The sequence below is a fragment of the Dromaius novaehollandiae genome, chromosome 1 (assembly GCF_036370855.1).
Source record: "Dromaius novaehollandiae isolate bDroNov1 chromosome 1, bDroNov1.hap1, whole genome shotgun sequence".
Classification (NCBI taxonomy): domain Eukaryota; kingdom Metazoa; phylum Chordata; class Aves; order Casuariiformes; family Dromaiidae; genus Dromaius; species Dromaius novaehollandiae.
In genome coordinates this window covers 75,722,686-75,735,228 of record NC_088098.1, presented here as the reverse complement: position 1 = coordinate 75,735,228, position 12,543 = coordinate 75,722,686, and the positions used below count along the sequence as shown (strand labels likewise).

Genomic DNA, 12,543 nt, shown 5'->3' with positions numbered 1-12,543 from the left:
TGCTCAGTACTGAACTGCGCTCTCATAAATCCATTCCTACAGACCCTGAACGCCGCATTGCTTTTGTGTGTTGTTTAGAGCCTCCATTTCACCACTGCTCATGGCATGGCCTCCTCATGAAAACTTGGTTGTGTTTGTCCTGCCCTCTGCTTTTTAGTGCTACGTTGCTGCTACTGCAGCAGTGCTGCTAGTTCCACACTCCCACCGTGATCATCATGACTGTTGATCAAGCAGTGTGGAGCAAATATAGTTGCTACAAACAGTAGTTCAAACCATTGGGGGCAGCCACTTTCTGCAGGGGCCACGTGCTACAAAATGATGAATTTGCCAAAGTCTTGCTGTAGATTTTCCCCCATACCTTGGAAAGCTCTCCATAACGATGTACAGCTGCTTTTCCACCAGAGAGGCTGCATGCAGCACTGGGACCTAACCAATTATCATTTGCATGCTCCTTCGGCACACGCTCAGAGAAACGGACCCCAGCGGCACCCTTTGTCAGTCTGTCTCTGTCCCGTTTCCCGGAGTCCTGCGTATTGCCTGAGTGGCTGTCTTTGCTTTGTGCCTTTCCCCAGCCAGCTGGGCTGCTCTCATTCTTTGATTCATTCCTTTAGGGTTAGATGTCTTTTTCTCAGCAATTCCTCCTATAAACTGGAATCACATGTCCCACAAATGATCCTGTCTCTAATTAGGAGATCTTTTATGTCTCTAAAGTTACATGTGCGTGCCAGAATTCTATCTCTGTGCTGCAAGTATCTGCTCTCTTCTCTGCCTCTTGCTTTTGGGATTTAGAGAAAAGTATCCCTCTGCTACCTCGCTGTGTATTTTCCTCAAATATTTTCCTCGGTGGTTCCAGAGTTTGTGCATTTTTTCCTGGCAATTTTTTTTTCACTCAATTTTCTTCCATTTTGTCCTGTGAAAATGTAAAAAAGCTATACTTTCATTCTGCCATTCCTTTTGTCAGGTTTATATACAGACTCAATTCTTCCTTCCACATACACATGAAATCTTTTTTGTCTCGAAGTTTAGCATTCCTAGTGGTCTGGTTCCTTGCAGGGGATTAATGTGCTGGTTTCTAGGTGCTACTTTGTTTGCCTGTTAATCAGATTTTTTTTCTTGCTGTGGGCTTCTCTCAGCCTGCCTGATGCTAACCATGTTCCCATGCGCCATATGCTAGGTAAATAACACGAGGACTCCATATTTTTACAGCCAACATCAATACTGGTATTTGCAGAGATTTAACACATACAATACATGGCTATTTCATTCAGATGCAACGAGAATAACATTTTCAATTTTCCAATCTGGCAAACTGTGCTCCCACAGCCACAGTGACAGGAGGTTGTTCTGACAAGTCTGGCAAACATCTCCAAAACTTCTGAAATACCCTTCCATGCCTCTCTCCTTCTGAAGTAAAATATTATATTGGATTTCCTAGACTTCTAATGACCATGTTTAAGCAAACTACAATGTTAGCTAACAGGTAGTTTCCTAAGAAGAAGTGACAGTATCAGTCAGCCAGTCCCAACTGCAGATAAACATTCTTGCTTGAAAATTTCTGGAAGCATTGCTTAAACCTAACAAATCATGTCGCAATATCATTTTCTTTTCTTCAGCACAGCTCCTCAACTCTGTAGGAGACAACCCGTCCCCCCACCAATTCACCCTCTAAGAGTTTCTCAGCTCCATAAGCTGAAGGGAAATTATGCTTTAATTAAGTACCTAAGCTCTGAAAAATAGGAAGAGGCTCTGCTCTGGAAAGATGCTAAAATCTGCGGAAAGGGAGCTCCCCTGCAATCCCTCCTGCGGGGCTGAGCTGCTTCACAGGTGCAAAGTGCCTCCCTTCTTCCCCTCGAGAAGCCCTCCTGAATCACTGCCAAGTGGGCACCTGCCTCAGGCACTGCGTCAAAGTACTCCCTGGCCAGCCACACCTTTTTTGTATGTGGAAGCAGTCCTTCATATTCACACGATACGCAGCACTTCAAAATGGCTCACACATCATAACCCCCAGAAGGAGTGATACAGTAAAACAAGCACAGCGCTCTTAGGTCAATAACATGAGCCAAACAGTGCTACATTTCAAAGAAGTAAACATATTGCTTCATTTACCTTAGGAGAATAAATGGAAATACTGTGAACAAAGATCTGAGAATTGAGATTTTGTTGAGAGGTTACCATATGCTTAATTTGACTTAGCCACGGAAAAACATCATCCAGCCAAAACAACAAGCAGTGCCTCACATCCAACTGCTCCTTTCTCAGGAGAGCAAAGGTGCAGGAACTCAGACCTCCAACAGCTCTCTCAGAAGCAGAAATGACAGAGAGCAAATTTTAAGGGCTAAGATTTGGGACCTGCGCAGCCCTTTCTTTTTGCAACTGTAATGTTAAGTCCTAAAATAATTGTTGCTAAAAATAAGGTAATAGAAAGGTTCCAGTCTTGCACTGTAATCAACTGCAGGCTCAATTGTTTGAAAGAGCGTAATTGCATTGATGAGACCTGATCAAAGACAAACTAAGAACCAGACATTTCCTCTTGAGGGTAAAGATTTTAGGAGGTTCATGCTTTTTCAAGAAGTCCTTATTGCAGTTTAAAGGCAGAGAAATCTTACAGTCTGATTTATTTATTTATTACCAAACCAAAAAAAGAAGTGGACACATGAAAACTCCAGGGTCAGAAAACACAGAAAACCAAATATAACAGTTCTCATTACCAAGTGGAATACGTGGCCAATCTTTCATTCCTTGTTCTAGAAACCAGCTGCGACACACGCAACAGAACTGCAGCAGTAATGGTGAGAACAATCTACCAAAACTTCAGAGGCACCACTATTTTTAATTCCTTGTTCACACATATACTTGATTGCTGTGATGCCAACCATTTCATGACAGCATCCAAACAGCATGAATTTTAAACTCTGTGAATACTCAGTACAACTTATGTCAGTCCCACAGCCTCATTCCAGAGTCTGAGGAAAATATATCACACAGCTGTTACAATCAGATCTAATATACACTTAAAATTGTTTATTCTTTCATGCTTCTATTTATAAATACTTGTTTACCGGGGACAGTTTACTCAATCTGGATTTTGTGGACACTATTTCATTCTTCATTAATACTCAAGGTATTTGAAATTTAAAAAGAACAGAAAGGCTGGATAATTGCCTGATCCCAGGTAGTACGAAACCAGTTTTAGAGATGCACCTTCTGATTACGTCAGCTGTTTCATTAGCCCTGGCCTCACGATTTGTGGAGCTCTTCCACAGAGAGCTGAGTAGTCAAATGTCAGTGATTAATTCCATTTCTAGCTAAACCACATCTAAAAAATAGGAAAAGGACACTCTGCACTTTCTTTACGTTATTATCCTACAACCAGTATTTGCAGTTGGAGCAGTAATGCTGCAGGAACCTATGAATTCAGAGCAGTCTGTGTGCCTGTGATCATGATGGTTCCATATTTACATTAGAAATAACATAACCTTAAATTTACTTTTCACCAAAAGCATACACATACCAGAAACAGCTCTGTCCCATTAAAGAAAGAGTTCATAAAAAAAATTATAAGCATATCCTGTACATCATATATTTAGATTTAATCACAAGATACCAGATATCACCTGTAAAAGGGCTCCACTGTCCTTGGCATACACCTTCTCCTAGCCTGCAATCAAGCTCAAGAACTGCTCCAGTCTCCACTAAGACATGTCAGGCTGGCACTGCCTAAACTCTTCAAAAACATGAGACAAGAACAATAATGACCTCAAGCCAGGTAGACCTCTACCCAGCATCTAAACATTGTTTCTTAAAAGCATATCCAAAACGTTCCTCTTCCCAGGCCTGCTGAAAGGAGCTACTCTTCTTCATTAAAGGTCCAAAGTCTAGCTTCTAAGCAGCTTTTCTGAGCCAGATTCCCTGAGGCACGCATCAGTACGGTAAATAAGAGCAAAGGTAAGGTCCTTAATCACACCTCATCGTGGCAGCGGTAAGGCCATCCGGGTGAGTGGCCACCTTCAAACAGCCCGTGGCCTGCTCCGACAGCGCTACGGGAGTGCTATATGAGAGCAGTACTCTACATCTTTAGGAAGCAATGAAATCCAATGGTGAGTTTTAAATCGGCTTTAACAAATTCACCTGGCCTGTGTTCTGCAGTAATAACACCAACATTAGGGTGTGGTTCTACACGTGTTACTTTTTCACAGAACTCCTCAGAAAAACTGGAGGGCTCTGAGAAACACTGGAGAGCTAATTCCAGTGATGAGTGACCGGGGCAACAGGCCTAGCCACATTGCAGGATGTGCCTATTAACTACTGGTGGAAAAAACCTTGGGAACCAAAAAAAACATTAGATAACAGACTAAACTGTTAAAGAAAGCTGTGCTTGCACATTTGCCTGGTGAGTTAGCAATAGTGCATTACTCCGTGTACCAGTATGGTGAAATAGAGGTAATTTGGAGATACAAGACAACACATCCTGCAATGTGCCAAATACTTATCAGATGAGTTCCTCTTGTCACAGAGCTAAGGCCAGAATAATTGTCTTTACCACTGCAGCTACTTCTTAGGAGACAGGAAAGTAGACACCTATAAAGATCCATTTATTCGTTCTCTGTGGTGGGTTTAATTTACCAGAAAAGGCATGCTTTTCACAGCCACTTCCCTAAAAGTTGGTTGAAGATGCTTTGCCATCAATTACATACACAGGTACAAAACATTTTATGTTAGCAATCACCTAAGTAATTTGATCTAGAGTGTGATATCTGTCAGGAATAGCCACACATTGCTGATCTTCTTCCTAACTGTATTGATTAGGCTGCTGGAGTAAATAAAAACACAAAGCTCCAACATCAAGACACTTCAAAATGCAACATTGGATAATGTATCTGGAGTACATGATGACTGCAATTTTGCTTCATTCATTTTATTTCCTTCAATGTCAACATTTTTAGTAATATCTCAAGGTAAAATTTTGATTTTGTGTCAGGATATACTTAACAGTTTTTAAGTAACTAAGCCATCCTTATTGATGGCAATGAATCAAGAGTAACTTCCTTTTAGTTAGAACAAAGAGTTCCTGACGCATTTCACACAGTAAGAACACAGAGCATTTCTGCATATGGCAGAGGTGCCCCAAATTCTCCTGTTAAAAACGGCTCATCTCCTGCTTCTGCTTTAGGTGTGCAAGTAGCTTCCAATAATGACAGTTCATAGATGCAAAACAGAGTTTTCTTAATAATTCCATTTCACTGATTACTAATATAAGCAAGTTAGTGAAAGTACTAAAGTAATATTGAGAGATAATGAAAATATTTGGTATCCAGTTTGGTAATTTGTACAAATACAGTATTTAGTAAAAATAAAAGAAACAATATGACTAATACCAAAATACTCTGAAGTAACGTCACTGCCTTTCTGCTGTTTTCCTGGTTACTTGGGTAATCTACTTTCTCATTCTGTTCCTTACAACCTCCTTTTGTTCCCTGAATCTTCAAAGTAAATTCTCTTTTTTAAATTTAGCAGTAGCTGAGCCACTTTTTCTCACAGGACCTCTTCCACAAGGATAACGTATAGAGAGAAGAACTACATCCTGAAGACCACTGCAATATTTATTTCTGCATGTGGCCATTTTTGAAACCCATCAGAGAAGGGTTTGAATTATACAGAACAATATTCATTTTATAATCACTTATCAGTTTGGGATTCAATCAGCCAACTGAGTGTATGAACAAAGGTTTATATTAAGAGGATCTTTATAAAATTTCCCACAAAAGAGAAAAAGGTTGCAGTTAAAGCATAAAGTCCTCAAAATGTATAAGATGCCAAAGCTAAGATTGCCATGTTCTTAGAAACAGCTATTTTGATTGAAGTTGCCCTATCACAGTAAGTCTGAATAAGATACTCAGCACTGAAAGTTCATCCCAAATACTTATCTTTTGGCAATATTCTAAGGAACTGAGAACAATGGAAATAAGAGGCAACCAGCTTCTCCCATAATTAACTTTCCCTGCTTTACTGCTGTCATTTCAGTTGGATGGAGAAGGCAATACCTTTCAAATGAATTAACTAACCTGAGGATAAGTCTTTTATCTTTATGTCACCTACTGATTTATATTCCAGCATATTCCTTCTCTGAAAAAAGTACGATTATCAGTCATTTCCTATGGACTGGAGAGAAGCCTAGACTTGAATGATAGGCTTGCAAGAGGGATTTAATACTGGAGCAACTGCATTGTCCATTTTCCATAAGCATTTCTCAACAGCTGAGTTAAGATCCCTTGTGCTCAAGGGAATCTGCTTTTCACAGATGGGTCTAAAGCTCTTGGTTTGAAGACTCCAAATTATTCATTTTCTTGTAGAATTATAAAGAAAATTGCAGCTGAGAAAAAAAAAACGACACAACCAAACATCTTTCTTCATCTACACACATCTAAATTAACTTTCAAGAAATGTAACAAGCACAGGGTCAGCCATTCCCCTCTGCTGGTTTGAGGATTTAAGAACACCATGTTCCCTGGGACAGAAATTGAGATATTACAATGAGCAAAGTTAATCTGAATCTGTGTCTGCAGCTGTTTTCAAAATGCTTCATTTCTCACTTTACAACAGGTAAGATAAGACTTGACTCATTGACTTCCCTTTCTACTTATATCTGGAGCAATGCAGATATATGTTTGCTGAGAAAGTAGACTGCACCTACCAGGAAACCTGAAACACAGGAGAACATTTTCTCCTGCCTCTGAGAGTATCCAGAGTGAGCATATTTGAAGGAAGATTTATTTGGCATTAAAAGGCTTTTGAGGTTTGTTCCAAAAAGCCTCTTATGAATGAATACATAAAAGAAGAACAACTGGAATGAGAAAATCGTAAGAGTACTGAATGGTAAGTGTTTAGCCCAAGATGCACTGGTTAGTATTTTGGGCATAAACTGGACTACTATTAAGAAAGTTGTGAAGCAAATTGACAAAAAAAGACAGAAAGTGTTACTTCACTGCTCTACAGGTTAGTACTTGTCCTATACATTGCTGTTGGTTTTACCTACAATAATTTTACTTAATTATTTATGACAACATCATGGGGCATTATCTAATTTTAGTGTTAACTTGATTTCTTCAATGAATGAACGTCAACCTGCAGAGGGCAAGCACAAGACTTCATGCCATTAAAGTTCTTGGGATAGATCATTTCCTTATAAATATATGAAGATAAAGATTTTAAGAGACTGCAATTTAGTCTCTGATTTTGCAATTTATTCTGCAGCCTAGTCCTAAAGAGATATATGTATTGCTAAACTTATGTACATCACAGGTAGCAATAACTCACCATCTTCTTAATAAGAACAATGACCTCTTAAATGGCCTCATGTTTTTTCTCTCTTTCCAGTTTTTATAACAAAATTCTTATGGTGAGCTATTTATGTTTTAAATTTAGTGTAAAATATAAGGACACACAAATCTCAGCTACTTAGCATCACTGCCATGTAATTCAAGACATAAACCAAGACAAAAATCAGCCAACTGATGAACACTTCATCAACAGACGTCACTACTCTACATGAACACTTTCAAGCCCAGAAACTCACAACCCACCCAGTACCTTTCCAGTACATATTCACAACCCCAAGCAAATGTAATACACGGGCTTCATAGCCAAGACATTCAATTTTGGTCGAATAGCAGGGGGAATCAAATCACAGAGCCAAAGGGCCCTCATAGAAACTGCCCTGCTAGCAACCTTCTTTCTTACACACCAGTGGCACTCAAGCACTGGTATCTCAGCTGATCTCAACTGTGCCAGTACCAACACAACAGATACACAACCCACTAAATTAAAAGGTCCATTACAGACAGGCCTCTGTTCTCAGACACAGTAAATCCAGAACATTTTATGTATTTATATACACGTGTGCATGCATACACATAGTTACCCATATACACGTTCCTATGTCAAAGTGATACTGCAGTATGTTAGGATTCCCATTCATCTCCACTTTTACTCTGTTCTTCATTTTATCCATAGTTTGACTGTGCAGGCTACAGAGTAGTGCAACAGATTTATAAGCAAAAGATTAGTTTACAGTAGACAGTCCTAAAAATAAAAGACTGAGGGACTGGTTATGTTAAATCTTCGCACATTTCCTTCACTATCTCTGGTGGTCTAGGGTGTGCACAGAACATGGTACTACCCTACAGCTATCATTTTTATCAACAGCATTTGGAATGCCTACAGAAAAAAAGTATGCATGCTTTCTCTTTATGCATATACACAGAAGATAGGGGATAACCAGATTTTAAAAATATATATATATATGGATACACATGCTATTGATTCTCCCACAAATGCTTATTACCTACTGCAGTGTTTTCTACCACAAATATTCCCTTTGATGTTAACAAGAAAGACAAGATACGAGGGCTGGAAGGATGCTTATGTTCATGACTGTCTTAATTAAAAGCTTATCTGACTATAAACAAATGAAAAACAAATCATTTGTATGCCCTGGCCAAATTCCTAAGGATATAAAGTGAGCATTCCATTATTTGTCATAAAAGGGATTTTATATTACTGTGGATGAGAACACCTGCAGTACTAAGTACTGTACTCACACAGATCTGGACAACAAGGTCTTAAGGCATGAATTTTTATTGTACATATGACCCAAAACAGAAACAGGAGAAACAGACTTAGGTATCTGAGAATGCATTGCTATCCTTTTGAAAATATTCTGTATAAGTAATACTAGGACTACAGTCACAGAAAAGGTATCATGATGACATCCCACCTAGCTGTACTAAATTGACAGAGCAATAAGGAAATACACTGGAAAATTTTCATTCACCACACTTAAGGTAATGGGTATCACTACTGAACATAAAACAAAGATAGTAAGAACAAAGCGAGTGCATTAACTGTGTGCAGTGCAAAAAGTCCAGCTACTTCTCAACAGCTAAGCAAGCCAAAATGTACTGTATTATTTAGTGATTCATACTTTTCGTACTTGCACTAAAACCTATTTTTCATAGCTGAACATTTCTGTCCTTTGACATACATTACCACAAAACAAAAAAGGCATAAATACACCTTTTCATTCTGAATGGCAAACAAACTATTTCTCCAAATGTATGTATTTAATCCTGGTAATAATCCTGGTGTTATTGTTGTTTCCTTTTTCATTATGTGCAGAAGTATTACACTGAAATGCTGTTCTTACACGGAATTGCTGCTAGAGACACTTCAGCAGACAGGTCAATGCACAACCAGTATCTTCTCTGCTCTACAACTATACCTTCACACTTCCTATCAGCTTCTACTTTACAAATAAGTGGTTTTTGTCTTACCCCAAGTTTCTGAAGAATTTTCTAGGAGTCCTGCAGATGATATCATAAACAACTTCTCTTCAGCTACTTTCATCCTGTGTTTTGGATGACAGTTCATATGAGGAAGAGGTTTTTTTTGTTTAAAACTGTAGTTTTGCAGCTGTACATTTCACACGCCTTACAGGGAGACTGCACCCAGGCTAATATGCTGAAAAATAGTTAAAAGAATAATCTTTCACCATGCATAAACATGGAAATATGTATCAACTGAAGCAGCAAATGTCAGGAAAGGGTTTTATTTTTCCCGCTTTTGAAACTCATGGGCAGGATCATCAATGTTATTTGTAAGAAAGAATGCCTGAACATTGCTTTTAGATCTCAAATGCACAAAGATGTCTGGACACACGTGCAAGTCTAAGAATCAATGTTTTACAGAAACATCCATCTTTAAAAATTGGGTCCTGTATCAGAGCATAGGCAGGAAAGCACAAGACATTCTTCAGTGCACAAATTTTAACTTTGCAAGGGCAGCAATTCTCAAACAATTCCCTATAGAAAGATTTTATTCTTTTTGTGGCCCCTTTATCAACACAGTGCTAAATATTTCTCTATCTTAATCTGCGAGCACCATGATCATACTGCACAGAAGGACTGCCTTTGTCAGTAGACTGCAATTGTAACATTGAGGAAAATGCAGCAGATCAAGCAGCACGCATACATATACATTTCAAATTGCTCTCCATACAGTGAGACAAACTATAAAAGAAGTTATCTACATTGTAAAGCAGGGCAGCAGTATTGTTTTGAACTGTATGCTGCATGCATTTCAGCAAAGCGAAAAGGACAGACACCTGCTTTTTGACTTCCAAGTCACGTAGTCTGTAAAATAACAGTGGACCTGATCTGATAGACTGTCCGGCATAGGAGTAACATAACCACTTTTCAAATGTCTTGTGGATTTTTTTATGTTTTCCAGTATAAAGACTAACCATGTTTCAGACAATGGTAATACCTCACTTTACAACTGCACAGTCCATAAATTCAGATTGGCAATTTACTAAGGACACTGCTCACTCTTCACTATGCCAGAGAGGAATCGACACCACAAGCTTAAGCCCAGCTCTAGATAACATGCTAGCCAATGGCTGAAGAACGACTGTGCTTTTTCACTAGAGAAGGGCCTCTTCCACAAAAGCCGTCTCTAGGTAAATATCTACCCCACAGTTTGAGAGAGGGGGCCAAGCCTGGTGTGCTGTAGGAGCACTATCCCCACCTGCAGTGTGTATGGAGAAAGGAGTCATCTCAGATGATGCAAATCTGGCAGAGTAATTCCTGCTCATACATATACTTGCAGACAACTGAAAGGCTCATTGAGTAATATTTGAATATCTTGACAATTTAATCTTTAGTGTAATCACTGTAAGATGTGCTTGTAAGAAATAAATAAAGCTTGACGAGGACAGGTTAAATATATAAAAAACCCACACATGTAGTTAATGAAATTAAATATATGAAATATTAGATTTATCTGTACCTATGTAGAATACACACATACATACAACTCTCTATATAAACATATATACTGTTGCCCTCAGCAAACAATTTACATTGTGCCTGGGGGATTAATTTCAATCTCTACATCTCTCTTACTTCCATAAACATGTGCCTTGGAGTATTAATGTACATTTTAATTACTGTCCCAAGCAGATGAGCATATAATAGCAGCTAACCCAAATACAATTTAGAACTTTACAGACATGGTTCATTATTTGGAAAAAAAACCAAAAACAAAGAAACAAACCCCCCCCCCCCCAAAACCCACCTTGTTAGATGAGTGTTTGCTTTTCAAAAGTTTGAGACTAAACAGAAAAGCAACAGACCCTTGTTCATGAGGTGGCTTAACTTACAATCAAATCACAAATTTCATATTTGGTATTGTTCTTAAAGGCCTGGCTCCTGCAGTTATCCAATCACAAGACACTTACCACTTTTTAAGCTTAATTATACCTTTAACCCTCATCTTCAAGGATAAATGCCTAAAACATGCATCTCGGCAACTCAAAAAGCACACAGCAAACTAGAAGAAACTCTACAGCATTCATTTTAACTTCTTATAGCATTTAAACAGTGTCATGAATTTTGAAGGCCAGGTTAATATTTTTCTAAATTAATACCTGGAATTTGTAATGCCACACTGTGCAGGCCAAGGCCAGGCGGGCCAGTAAGATCAGCTTTCTGGCAGCGCTTCTAGCTGATGGCCAGCAAAAATACCCACATACCTTACACAAGCTTGGCAAGAGCAGCATTGCTTGCATGCAGCCACCAACCCATCCCTGGCTACAGCCATGATGTGCAAGACCTCCATAGGGGAGCTCCAATGCCCACACAGGCTTCCCATGTCACGCAGCTTGCTGAGCCTTAGAGCAATGTGGATAGATTAATGAGGAGGGCCAAGAGGATTGGGGGCTGGAGGATCATCAGCCCTCTGAGAAGAGGCTAAGGGAACCCGGCATGTTCAGCCAAGAGAAGGGGAGGCTTCGGGGAAACCTAATAGCAGCCTTCCAGTACCTGCAAGGAGGTCACTAAGACATCAGAGCCAGGCTGTTCACAGTGGTGCACAGTGGGAAGGTGAGAGACAACGGACAGAAGTTGAAATAAGAGAGGCTCAGAGTGGATCTGAATAAGAGAAGCTCGGAGTGGATCTAAGGACAAACTTCTTCACTGTGAGGTCGGTCAAGCAGTGGAACAGGCTACCCAGAGAGGCTGCACTGTCTCTGTGGTTGGAGGCTTTCAAGATGTAACTGGATGAAGGCCTGAGCATCCTGGTCTGACCTCACAGTTGTCCCTGCTTTGAGCAGGAGGTTGCACTAGAGACCTCCTGAGGTCACTTCCAACCTGAATTGATCAGTCTGTGTTGCTTATCACCCCTGCCTAGCTGGCATGCTTTCTGGAGTTAAACTTGTCTCAGAAGATTTCATTTCCTCCATTCACTCTTTAGAGGCCATTCTCTGACACCCTTCACTCTGCAAAGGAATGATCAAAGTTGTCTTATCTGACACCAGTACTTTTTCTCTCCCAAGAGCCAACTACCTTTTTAGGCACTTGACCCCCGAAGTATTTTAACAAATGCTCTGAAATCCATGAGTTGATTCTGGACTGTAACTGTTACTGTCTAATGAGTAACCCCCTTACAGAGTCAACATGCAAAACAGGGAGGAACAAAACACTTACGAAT

General features: G+C 39.6%; 1 long non-coding RNA gene across 3 annotated transcripts in view; it reads right to left on the bottom strand.

The window, feature by feature from the left end:
- The window catches only part of LOC112991551 (uncharacterized), a 105,531-nt gene that overhangs the window by 75,079 nt on the left and 17,909 nt on the right, over positions 1-12,543 (bottom strand). For all 3 annotated transcript variants that reach the window (XR_010390553.1, XR_010390551.1, XR_010390552.1), the window contains exon 2: positions 9,330-9,516. This is a non-coding gene — a long non-coding RNA (uncharacterized LOC112991551). The remainder of the gene's footprint in view (positions 1-9,329; positions 9,517-12,543) is intronic.